Consider the following 13,412-nt stretch of genomic DNA (forward strand, 5'->3'; position numbering starts at 1 on the left):
AGGCCTATAATGGACAGCAAAGATGCAGCATATCTGGGACTAGAAACGCTTTGGAGTAGCCAAAGGATCACCACTAAATTGAAGCATCAAGAAGGAAACAAGTAAACAGAATTCTTGATTTATAAGAAACTAATACTCCAAAGAGAACACAAAAACTTGAGCATGGAAATTAGTAAAGTGGGGAGGCAATTTTCTAGGATACAGTTTCCTTTTCCTTTGTGTTTGAATGCTATGGAAAACAATAACAGAAAAAGAAAAAAAAAACTAGGAGGGTGAGTCAAGTTGTGAAGCCCCATGAATTTCGATTTTTATTTCGATTAATTTCGAGCTTAAGAATTCAATTTATAAAACCCTGAGCCACGCAGGGGCCACATGAGTGTAACAAGCTCATCTAAAACAATTGGAAACTGCTAAGTTAAAGTTGCATAAGTGCATGGACTAATGCACATGTGAGGAGGTTGGAATAATAAGATATTAACATGGAAATATTTGACTCTCAAAGGAGTAAATGCTTGGACTAAAGATTCTTAAGAAACACGTGAATCTAATTGTAAAACAATTGATTAAGTGTTGAAATTAGTGGGGAGACAAGAGAATAAAATAATCAAACAGAGGATCAAGATCTATAGTTAGATTATATGAAAGGAAAGGAAGGAATTAATTTTCTTTGAAACAGAAAGAAGGAATTTATTTAGCCAAGAAAAAAAGGGAAGGCATGCGAAATACGACAAGTCGATGAAGCTGCCGGAAACGACGCCAAACCGGCGTTCCAAGTAAAGCACGACCTTTTTAAAGGCATTTCGGGAGAGAGAAAATTTAATTGTTTGGAACAAGTTCTTGGCGGTAAGAGAAAAGGAAGAGCTTCTATGTAATGATCTTAACAATTTAGAAATTCAACCTAACAACCCAACGGTCTATATTTATAACAGCCCTTCAAGGAGTTCAACGAATACAATAATTTCCCAAATATTAGTTATAATTCTTCAACAAAATAGAAATAGTTCGATTTAATAAACTCAATAGCTACAATAATAGGGACTAGTAAATCGAAATCAAGTCCAACTGCTTCCTCCTCACACTTCAGTCGACTCCTAAGTTCATACCTGAAATGAAACGAATTGGATTAGAATTTGACGATAATAGATGACCCCAGCTAATCAGTTGCTTGAATCATCAATTTGATAAGAAGAATTAGGGAATTTAGGAAGAGAATAAGAAGATAAGAGAGAGAATTTAGAGAGAGAGAGAAGAAGAAGAACACGAGGAAGAAGAGTAATACCGGTAATTTTCCACTTTCTCTCTGCTACTTTGGTGTATTAGTTGTTACTTGCACTTAATCTCAGCCCTTCATCTATTTGTATCTCAGCCTTCCACCTGTCAGCCTCTTTTATTTATAACTAACCCAATATTACAGTTAATTACCAGCTAAATAGTAAACCATATGCAGTCGTTTTAGTGGGAATCATTTAACCATTCTTCCAGGTTCATTAAATTCCATCCTCCACGAAAACATTCTTGTCCTCAAGAATGTTGCTGTCCTTGTTGCACAAAATTTGGGAATTGAGCTTTGATAAAGGACCAATCTTCCCATGTAGCCTCCTCTGGGGATAGATTTTCCCATTGGATTAGCACCTTAACAGCAACTGCATTATTCTCCTTCACCATCTTTCTCTGCAAGACAGCCACTGGTTGCACTAATATTTGACCATCATTGCCCACCAAGGGAAGTTGTTGTTAGGGAGTGACAGATGGGCCCACCCTCTTCTTAAGAAGTGAAACATGGAAAACAGGATGTATCTGTGCAGTACTAGGGAGTTGCAACTTATAAGCTACTGTGCCAATTCTTTGCTCCACCTTGTAAGGCCCATAAAACTTGGGACAGAGTTTCAAATGTTTCCTTAAGCTAATGGAAGTCTGTTTATATGGTTGAAGCTTAAGATATACCCAGTCTCCAACCTGTAGCTGCCTCTTAGATCTCCTCTTGTCTGCATACCATTTCATCCTGGCAAATGGCTTTTGAGTACTTGTTGGAACTGTATCCTCTGCTGAATCAAGTCCTCTATAGACTGAACTGATGTCTGAATAAAGGGCCCCATTGGTAATTAGGGTGGGTCATAGCCATAAAGAGCACGGAATGGGGTGCTTTGCAGGGCTGTCTGGTGGTTAGTATTATACCACCACTCAGCCAGATGCAACCAGCTAGCCCATTGTTTAGGCTTGCTCATAGTCATAGCTCTTAAGTATCCTTCTAAGCATCTATTTAACCTCTCAGTCTGTCCATCAGACTCAGGGTGGTATCTTTGTACTCATACACAAGGTAGTGCCAGCTGCCTTAAACAACTGTTGCCAAAAAATGCTGGTAAACACCTTATCCCTGTCTGACACCATAGTCTTTGGGAACCCATGTAACTTGTATACCTCCTTGATGAATAATTCTGCAAGTTGGGTAGCTGTGTAAGGATGTTGTAAGGGTAAGAAATGGGCATATTTGGTGAATCTATCTATGACAACCAAGATAACATCCTTCCCTTGAGACTAGGGCTGTTCACAGTTTTGGTTAAAACCAAAACCAAACCGAATAAAAAAACCGACATTTGGTTTGGTTTGGTTTTAAATTTGAAAAAACCGATAATATTTGGTTTGGTTATGGTTATAGTAAAAAATAACCGAATAAATAACCGAACCAAACCGATAATTATATACATAAAATTTATAATTATTTATATGTATAATATTAACTTTTCATAAATAATTAAAGATATTTTATACCTTTTAATTATTAATTTAATTTTGGTCTACTTATTTTTAAGGCCCGCGTCTTAAAAGAATATGTCCAAGTCCAACAATCCAAGCCCAACTCTAATAAGTCGTAAGCATAAGGGTAAAAAGTAAAAATCCTACTATCTCTTTTCATTTTACATTGCCATCGGCATGTCTTTCCCTCGATATGCGACAAAGTTCGCCCTTGTGGGCCGTGAGGAAAAAAGAGCTTCATAAGAAATTTGAAGAATGTAGAGAATATTTGAATTGTCACGGCTAGTCATAAATTGAAAAACCCAAAAACCGAACCAAACCGACAATAACCAAACCGGTGGTTATTATTTTACTTGGTTTGGTTATGGTTTTAGACATTTAAAAACCGACTAAATTGGTTTGGTTATGGTTTTAACCAATAACCGACCCAAACCGACCATGAACACCCCTACTTGAGACTTGGGCAGTCCTTTTATAAAATCTAAGCTTATGTCACTCCAAGCTTGACTAGGAATCTCCAAAGGCTGTAAGAGGCCTGGGTATGCTACATTCTCATCCTTACTCCTTTGACAGATGTCACAGGCTGCCACAAACTCTTGCACCTCTTCTTCATCCCAGGCCAAAAGAAATACAATTGCACTCTCTTTAATGTGCCTTGTTGACAAGAATGCCCCCCCCCCCCAAGGCTGATGAGTGCATGGTCTGCAATATCTATTGTCTTAAAGCAGTAGTTTTCCCCACATACACCTTATTTCTAAACCTTAGCAACCCTGCCGAGAAGCTGTACCTTTCATGATCTTGAGGGTTCACAGTTAAGGCTATTATCATTTCTTGAATGTGACTGTCACCTTCATAACTCTTTTCTACCTCAGTCATCCAGGTAGGTTGGGTGCCAGAGATTGCATTGGTTTCACCTTGCTCTGCAACCACCCTAAGAGGGCGTCTGCAACCTTATTTTCAGCTCCCTTCCTATATTGTATCTATGTAATCCAACCCTAATAATTTAGTTAGGCCCTTCTGTTGGATTGCTTTAGTAACCTGTTGCTCCATCATGTATTTAAGACTGAAGTAGTCAGTCTTGATGATAAAATGTCCTACTTGTACATAGTGCCTCCATCTATCAATAGTTGCTAACACAGCCATGAATTCTTTCTCATACACAGACTTTCCCAAATGTCTGGGTGCTAAGGTCTTACTAAAATATGCTATAGGCCTGTTGTCCTGAGTGAGGAAAACACCTATGCCTCCATTGCTTGCATCAGTCTCAATCACAAAAATTTTGTTATAATCAGGCATGGTCAGAACTGGAACAGTGCTCATTGCTTGTTTTAGTTGGTTGAAGGCCAGGCTTGCTACTTCACCCCACTGAAATGAGTTCTTCTTGAGTAAGGCTGTCATGGGTTTGCTAATATGCCCATAATTCTTCACAAACCTCTTGTAGTACCCTGTCAGTCTTAGAAATCCCCTCAGCCCCTTGATACTCCTTGGCTGAGGCCAATTAAGCATTGCTTCCACCTTTGTGGGGTCAGTTGACACCCCTTCACAAGTGATTATGTGCCCCAAGTATTCTATCTGGGGTCTAGCAAAAGTACATTTAGATCTCTTAGCAAATAACTGATTCTGTTGTAGAATATTGAAAGTGGCCTTCAAATGCTCTACATGTTCCAGCAAGGTTTTACTATATACTAGGATGTCATCAAAAAACACAAAGTATGAACCTCCTAAGGTAAGAACCAAAAATAGAGTTCATTAAGGCTTGGAAGGAGGCTGGAGCATTTGTGAGACCAAATGGCATTACCTTGAACTCAAAATGCCCATGATGTGCCCTAAATCCTGTCTTTGGAATGTCTTCTGTCTTTATTCTAATTTGGTGGTAACCTGCCTTGAGATCTAATTTGGAGAAATATCTGGATCCTCCTAGCTCATCCAGTAGGTCATCCACAATAGGGATAGGGAATTTGTCCTTCACTGTGATTTGATTAAGCTCTCTATAGTCAATGCAAAACCGCCAACTCCCATCCTTCTTCTTGACAAGAAGTACTGGGGACGAATAACGTGAATGACTAGGCTGAATGATGCCCATTTGCAGCATATCAGCTACTTGTCTCTCTAACTCATTCTTCTGGTATTGATTGTATCTGTAAGGCCTTAATGACACTGGTTTGGCTCCTGGTACAATAGGGATTGCATGATCATATGCCCTGGCTAGTGGAAGTGACTTTGGATCCTCAAACACCTCCTTGTAATCCTCCAGAACCTGTTGTACTGCTGTGGGAATCTCATCAGTGACATCAGAATGCTCCCCTTCCATGGCAAACAAATTAGCAAACAATGCCTTTCCTTTCTTCAGCAATCTGCCCATTGTCTTAGCAGAAATCTGTTGTAGCTCTCCTTGCCCTGTATCTCCCTTAAGTGTAACCATTTTCCCAGCTTGTTTCAGTATCAACACATATAACTCATAATCAAATGTGACTGGGGTATGAGCCCTCATCCAGTCTCCCCCTAATACCATATCATAACTTCCCAATTGTAGAAGTCTGAATTTGTCTTCAAATTCTACACCACTTGTCTTCCACTGAACCTTGGTGACACTATGATGGTTGTACATTTGCTGCCCATTAGCTACTGTCACTCTCAGAGGTGTGTCCACTTGAGCAATCACCCCTAGTTCCTTAGCTGTTTGGGAGTCAAAGAAGCTATGGGTGCTACCTGAGTCTATCAACATCACCACAACCCTCTTCTTGATCAATCCCTTAAGCTTAAATGTGTTTGGTACTGGTGTGCCAGACATGGCATTAAGGCACACTGCCTCTTCCTCTGCACCAATCTGTTCCTCTTGTTCTTGTAGTTATCCCTCAACTTCTTGAATTTCACTTGTCTATGCTTCCATTTGAATCTCTTCCTCAGCAGTGATGGTGTTAAGTTGCTTTTCCTTACAAACATGCCCAGGAAAATACCTTTCCCCACACTTCCAACATGCTCCAGGAGTTTTTCTGAATTCAGGATTGATCACAGGTCTAACATCAGGTGGTTTCTTGGTAAAATTGTTGCTCTTGTCAACACCCCTAGGGATATTTGTCAATTGTCCCATCGGTGCTACTGCCCCCTTATGCATCCATTTGTTCTTTCTTTCCCTGGCAATAATTCTCTCATGTTTCCTAGTACATGCTACAGCTTGAGTAAGGCTATAAGGCTCATGTAATTTGACTGTTTCTTCAATCTCATCCTTCAAACCTCCAATGAAATACTCCAGGATAAAGTCTTCAGGTCCTCATGAGTACTAAGGACCTAAGGTCCTCGAATTTCTGTAAGTAAGCACTAACAATAGTGGTTTGGATCAACATTTTCAACTCATTAACGACCCTTTCCCCACTTTCATCATCATACCTAGCAATTAACTCTTCACAGAAGTCATCCCACCTTACTTGTTTCTTGGTAAGGGTATAATAAAAATACCAAGTTTCAGCATCTCCTTCCAAGTGTAGGGTAGCCATCTCCAACTTCTTCATGGGATCAGTGATTTTGTATACCTTAAAGTACCTCTCACATCTTCTGAGCCACGATCTAGGTTCACTTCCACTATAAGTAGGAAATTGAAGCTTGGGTTGGAAGTTACCCCCACCTTCATTGGTTCCATTCAAGGTTCCATCCCCATACTCATTAGCTTTTGGAGTAGGCAAAATTCCATCACCCTTACTGCCCATTTCTAAGTCTATGGTAGTTTTCCCATTACTCCTCCCAATTAGTCTCATCAAGGCATCATGAGTCTCTTCTACCATCTTTTTCATGCTAGTTTGGGCTTCACTCATCTCCTCTAATTTAAGGTCAAGGGCCCCAATCCTAGTGTCAGTTTCCAGCTTATTTGGCTGAATCTGGCCTTCTAGCTTACGCAGGTTCTCCTCAGTATGTTTGGATCTAGTCGCATCAGCCCCCGTCATTATCCACAGGTATAATCAAAATCGTCGCTCTGATACCAAATGTAATGATCTTAACAATTTAGAAATTCAAACTAACAACCCAACGGTCTATATTTATAACAGCCCTTCAAGGAGTTCAACGAATACAATAATTTCCCAAATATTAGTTATAATTCTTCAACAAAATAGAAATAGTTCGATTTAATAAACTCAACATGACTACAATAATAAGGACTAGTAAATCGAAATCAAGTCCAATGCTCTCCTCACACTTCGACGACTCTAAGTTCATACCGAAACGGAACGAATTGGATTAGAATTTGACGATAATAGATGACTGACTAATCGCTTGAATCATCAATTTGATAAGAAGAATTAGGGAATTTAGGAAGAGAATAAGAAGAGAAGAGAGAGAATTTAGAGAGAGAGAGAAGAAGAAGAACACGAGGAAGAAGAGTAATACCAGTAATTTCCTGCACTTTCTCTGCCACTTTGGTGTATTAGTTGTTACTTGCACTTAATCTCAGCCCTTCATCTATTTGTATCTCAGCCTTCCACGTGTCAGCCTCTTTTATTTATAACTAACCCAATATTACCGTTAATTACCAGCTAAATAGTAAACCATACGCAGTCGTTTTAGCGGGAATCATTTAACCATTCTTCCAGGTTCATTACATTCTACTCCAAAAATAATACTTTGAGGTGAGTATTAATTAATAAATGCATATGCTTGGTAGATTTGATTCATTAAATACATTTCCTACATTTCCTAACTCTCCAACATCATGAAAGTTATAGATTTTGAAGAAAACCTCAAGAAACTCTCAAGAACACAAGTCTTGAAAATTTTAGGGTTCGATAAAGAGGTATTCCTTTCACTCCAATCTTGTATATTATGTTCCATAGGCATCGTAGACTACACTTTTGAAGAAATATTTGGATTTAAACACCGATTCATGAAATCCTAGAAGATGAATAGTGTTGGCTTGCTTGAACGATAATGTTTTGAGTTTCTAAAGGAGCGACTAGGTTCGATAATACGTGTAATGGATGAATTGGAGTTAAAACTCAAGGATTTGACTTTCGAATTAGGAAATAGGGATTTTTGCTTAACTTGTGAAGTTGAATTTAAGTGTTGGAATTTACATAAGCTCGTATATGTCGATTGGGAATTACTGGCGTCATTGGATCCCTTGGAGTAAGATTTGGAAAGCGATTCAAGGTAATGAGGTATGTCGATCTTATTACCTCTCAAAACTTTTCTGAAATTCATATTAGTGAATTGATTTACGAAAAATGGTTTCATGTGAATCCTAGCTTGAGAGGGGGGGGGGGAGCGGGTTAGTATTGCACCATATCTTGCATTGTAAATTGTTCATGTGTTATCATCACCATTTTTTTTTTAGGAAAAACAAAACATTGTGTATTAAAAACTCGATTTGATGGAAATGGCATTTCGTGAATCTTTATAGATTTTTTAAATGCATTAACATGAGTTGAGAAGGTTTTACACTTGATTTTTGTGAATGGTTGGACCAGTTATGAACACCGTGATTTGATAAAAACAGATTTCTTTGAAGCAAAGCTATGAATCTATTTTTTGAAATGTCAAATGTTTTGGGAGTTACTAGTGGGGACCACTACGATCGGTTCGAATGTTATATTCTTTACGAAGGAGCTACACATGCCGGTGTACGGACACACTCCACGGGAAACCGCTCAGACAAGTAGGTCACATACTTGTGACTAGGTTGATCACCTAGTGTTGTTTCTATGTCGGTGTCGGAAGCACGGTATAGTGCTTCCGAAAAAAGATAAAATTCCACATGATTTTGATTAAGCTTTACTGCTAGAAGCAACAAATGTGTTTTACTTTAATATTTCATTTCACTATCTAACTTGAGAATTGATATAAATGTTTCCTTCTTATATGAATGTCTATGCATATAACTTGATTTCTTTAAATCTTGTCTCACTTCCTGGGGAAAATGGTAGTATGATACATACTATGATGTGGAGCTTAGGTCTTTTGGCCATTCAACTTTTGATTTTGATTTAAGGATTCTGTGTTGACCATCTTGAGCCATGCAGTTAGGATAGCTCCACCTTTCTAGTCGGATACTTTTAGTGAGACTCCATTTATTTCTTGTGGAGCTTAGATTGTTATATTTTTTTATTCGCCGGGGCTTGTCTTGGTTGACTAGCTTAATCCTTGTCATAGAGGTTACGTAGACGGTAGTAATTCTTCTGGGTTGTAATTATGGTTATTCATATGGCAATGCATGCATGAAACTTTATTACTTATATGAATATTTCACTTAAGATGAAATTTGGTTGATATAACGGTTTTATTTATGCATGGTTTTTCAATACTTCAAGGATTGGATTTTTCAAAAGCTTCTGCATTCATGATTTAGGTGCATAAGTAGGGATTATAACATGGGTTGGTTCATCGGATCGGGTACAATTCGGGGTGCCAATCACGTGGATTTGTGGCGTGACACAAGTTACAACTACAATTTAGCAAACTGATTCATTGGAACTCACCTTGCGTTCCTCCTAGACCTAGTGTCGTCGTTCACCGTCTCTCTTCCCCCGCGCCACCTTCGCATAACCGGGAAGCCAACACCAATCCCACCACTCTCTCTCTCTCTCTCTCTCTCTCTGGGTTTTGGTGGTTGGGAGGGGGGGGGGGTCACTGTCACTTAAGCTAGAGCCATCTCTTACTTAACCTGGCCAATGATCTCAGCTATTTCTCATAAAAGGTAAGATCAGTAATATTCTACCTAATAAAGTATCCCTCCAACCCAATTTCCATACACTTTTAAATTGCCTTCTTAAATAAAGTGAGGAAATTTAATTCTGAGATTTTGTTACCCTTTTCTCTTAACATTATTTTCACAAATGTGTCACCTCAAATGTACTTCTCTTTTGCATCTTCTTGATGCCTTGGATGTGTTTTTACTTCATGCAAAAAAGAAATCTCCCATAAATTTGAAGATCCACACATATGGTAAGTTCTCTGAAGAATTGGAAGACAGAGTATTACCAAAATACTCATGGCTCTATAGATGTAAATAAAGAACTAGAAACCTAGAGCATATTATTAAATTGAAAGCAAACATGGAAATAAACCTAACACTCAGCACACTTAAGTTTACTCTTTTCCTTTCACTTGCGTTCTACAACAACATTTTAAGTAGAGTTCAGGGATTCTAGCCATTGAACCGGAAACCCATTCTGCTTTATCTAAAACATCAAAAACAAACAAGGGCCTAAAGTACATGTATCTTTTCCATAAGAATTGCATCTAAACTTACAAATATCTGAATCAGAGTAGAAAATTGCATTTCCAAAGTAGCCATGGAAAATCAAAGACTAAAAGGAAATCAACTAACTTGTGTTTGCCTGTAAAGTGCTATTTGCCGCCTGGTTCCCATAGAGGGGAAACTAACATTAGATACTGTAGCAGCTGATATGAAACCTGCATCAATCTTTTCTCTCAAACTACTACTAATCATCTATCTACGGAGCTTATAAGTTAGATACCCGGAAACCCAATTTTCTCTTTGAGAAAAGCAAAAGAGGGAATAACCAAAGCACCATTTGCATATAACCTGTGCAGGTCAAAGAATGTTGTAGTAATATTTTTGGATAACGACGAGAATGCTGTAATAAATTTTTTTGGATAACGACGAAAATGCTGCAGAAGAAATTCGAAAGAAGCTACACTCTATTGGAGAACTCCAAGAATTGAATCATTACGTAACAAAATGAAAAATCACAAGCAAATTAAAACAACCTCGACAAGGATTCAAACTTTAAGAACAAGAAAATCCGCATTTGATCATACCAAACGAATAATTGAAATGCAGAAAACCAAGATATACAAATTCAGACCTGTATGGGCAAAGACCAAATATTTTTCCTACAGTTAAATTCCACAAGTTGTACACCGAATTCCTTTAACACCCACAACAACAACTTTTGGAATCAAGATCCAACTCGAATAAAAAATTAATCCGAAAAACAACCTTAGAAGAATGGAAAATGAAAAAAAAAAAAAAAAAAAAAAGACAGAATGAGAAAGAGAAGATAGATTTAGGACATGCCTTTTCAGAATTAGGTAAACTGCTGCAAATGGCTTAGGGGAGTTTAGATCGTTGGTTACTTCAAAGTGTGTAAAAAAAATTGGGTGAAAATTATGGGATGATAGTGTAGTTGTGATGAGTGAGATTCGGAAAGGAAATATCGATAACTTTTTTTTTTTTTTTGAAGAAATTGACAGCATTTAGTGGAATGCTGGCCAGTGGCAAAAAACAACCTTAAAAGAATGGAAAGAGAAAAAAAAAAAAAAAAAAAGACAGAAAGAGAAAGAGAAAGATAGATTTAGGACATGTCTTTTCAAAACATAGGTGCAAATGGCTTAGGGAAGTTTAGATCGTTGGTTAACTTCAGTGTGTGTAAAAGAGATTAGGTGAAAATTGTGGGATGATGGTGTAGCTGTGCTTGAGGTGAGATTCGGATACATAGGAAATGACGATAATTTTTTTTCTTTTTTTTTGAAGAAATTGGTGCATTGTATTCCTCCGCATTTGGGAATCGTTGGCGAGTGGCGACCACCAAAAGGAGACAAAGAAAGGAAGAAAACTGTAGATTACAAGGATCTTAAGAACTAAAAAATCTCCTCTACATCTTCTATACAATGTTCTTTACCAAAAGTAGAAAGATACGAGGAGATGACGATAATAACCCCCACGCTTTGGCTGAGTGCTTTGCTGTCAAACCGTAATAATTGATGACCTGCAACTTCCCACTGCCAAATGGAAGTATCATCCTATCTTTCACACCTATAACTTGATTAGTCAACATTCTTTAACATTTTTTCCTTTTTAGCTTAGAGAATAGTCAAAATCCATACTTTTTACCTTTTTTTTTTTTTTTGGTAACTAACAAAAAAAGAACATCTAAATGAGATTTTTTTTTTTTTTTGACATGGTAACAACAATCTAAAGGAGGTTTTCTTTTGAGTTCATTACTATAAACTCCCTAAACTATTAACTTTTTACCATTTTTTTAACACTTAAATTATGGGGTATTGTGGTTACCCCCTGAACTACAAGCCAAGTGATACGGAGAGTGGCGGTCAAAAAAAAAAGCATTTATGTGGACCCCTAATACACTTTGTGAAGCTTATGCAAATTGAATGAATTATTAGTACAACGTACCTTAATTTTCTTTCTAAAAGTTAGAGTCAAAATTGGCTGGTAAATTCTATCCAATATAGAATTATATTTAATATTTCTTTAAATTTTATTGACTTTCATTTTCCTTCAACTAATCACTCTCATAATCCTCAGATTATACAATTTGTGATCATTTTTAAGTGTCTTATCGGTAAAGTGGCCAACTAAACATATGATGATGTTTTAGTCGTTACTAGTATACGTACCCGCGCGATGCGCAAATTGTTTCAAAGAAAAAAAGAGCGTAAGACATAATTGTAACAATCTTATCTTTAAGTTTGATCATCTTCAATAATGTAAGCGAACATAAGCGTACTGTCTTAAATAATATATATTTAGGTATATCATAATTAATTGTAACAAAAATGTGACTAAAGAGCTTTTAGTAAGCATAATAGTTTTCATGGGTGAATTACATTTTAGCATCAAAATTTGATGTCAAAGTAATGGTAACTCATTTGAATAAGGAGAACGCACAAAGACACAAGCATCATGCACTTACAAGCTGTCAATGTTGTACTATCAATCAAATAAATTTATGATCCAACTTCTTGTATTAATTTTAGAAATCTTCTTTATGGCATCGTGCGAAGCGCTACTGCGAGCAATACAGCTTTGGAAGAAATTTTTATAGTAGCTTGAGGAAGCTAGATACATACGTAATTTTCTTTGTGATATTTAATCCATTACTTGCGACCAAGTAGCTTAAGTAAAGTGATCTTAGTAAATCTAACCTTTTTAAGTATTTAAGAAAACTTGTTAAAATACAAAAGATGATAGCTGAGATTAACACCGAAACACTCTTATAATGACCCATTTTTACTAATTCAATAATGCAATATAGAAGCATTGTTGACACCCGATTTTGTCCCACCTTTCCTCCAAAATACCCATTTTACGCTTCTAATATTTTGGCAATTTTAAAACAAAATTATTTATATTTTTACTATAATTATTAGCACTTTTTTATTAATACGGCATTTCATTATCACCATCCTCTTTTACTATTTATTTACTATTATTATCATTATTATTATTATTATTATTATTATTATTATTATTATTATTATTATTATTTTGTTATTATTATTTACTACCAGTATTATTATTATTCACATTTTTTATCATTGACACTTTTGTCATCTTTATGCACACGCATAAATTATCTTCGCATAATTAAATAATAGCGTTCATTTACTATTGATTTTCAATATATTATCACTTATTTACGCCATGCACTTTTTTTATCCGAGTACTAATAAATACATACTTTATATGAGATAATATTTTAATACATGTCAGCATATAATTAGTCAAAATGGGTCTTTTACTTAAAATTTAGAAGCCTACATTTTAATTCATCATCCCAACCATTTTAATTCACCCCGACCCAATTTTGAGATCAATAGCGTTTTGTTATAACCCATATTTTAAAGCAACAACTTAGCATTATATTTTCAACCAACCTAGAAGCCCAAATAATTGCCCAACCCTT

This window comes from Lycium ferocissimum, chromosome 5, assembly GCF_029784015.1.
Source record: "Lycium ferocissimum isolate CSIRO_LF1 chromosome 5, AGI_CSIRO_Lferr_CH_V1, whole genome shotgun sequence".
NCBI lineage: Eukaryota > Viridiplantae > Streptophyta > Magnoliopsida > Solanales > Solanaceae > Lycium > Lycium ferocissimum.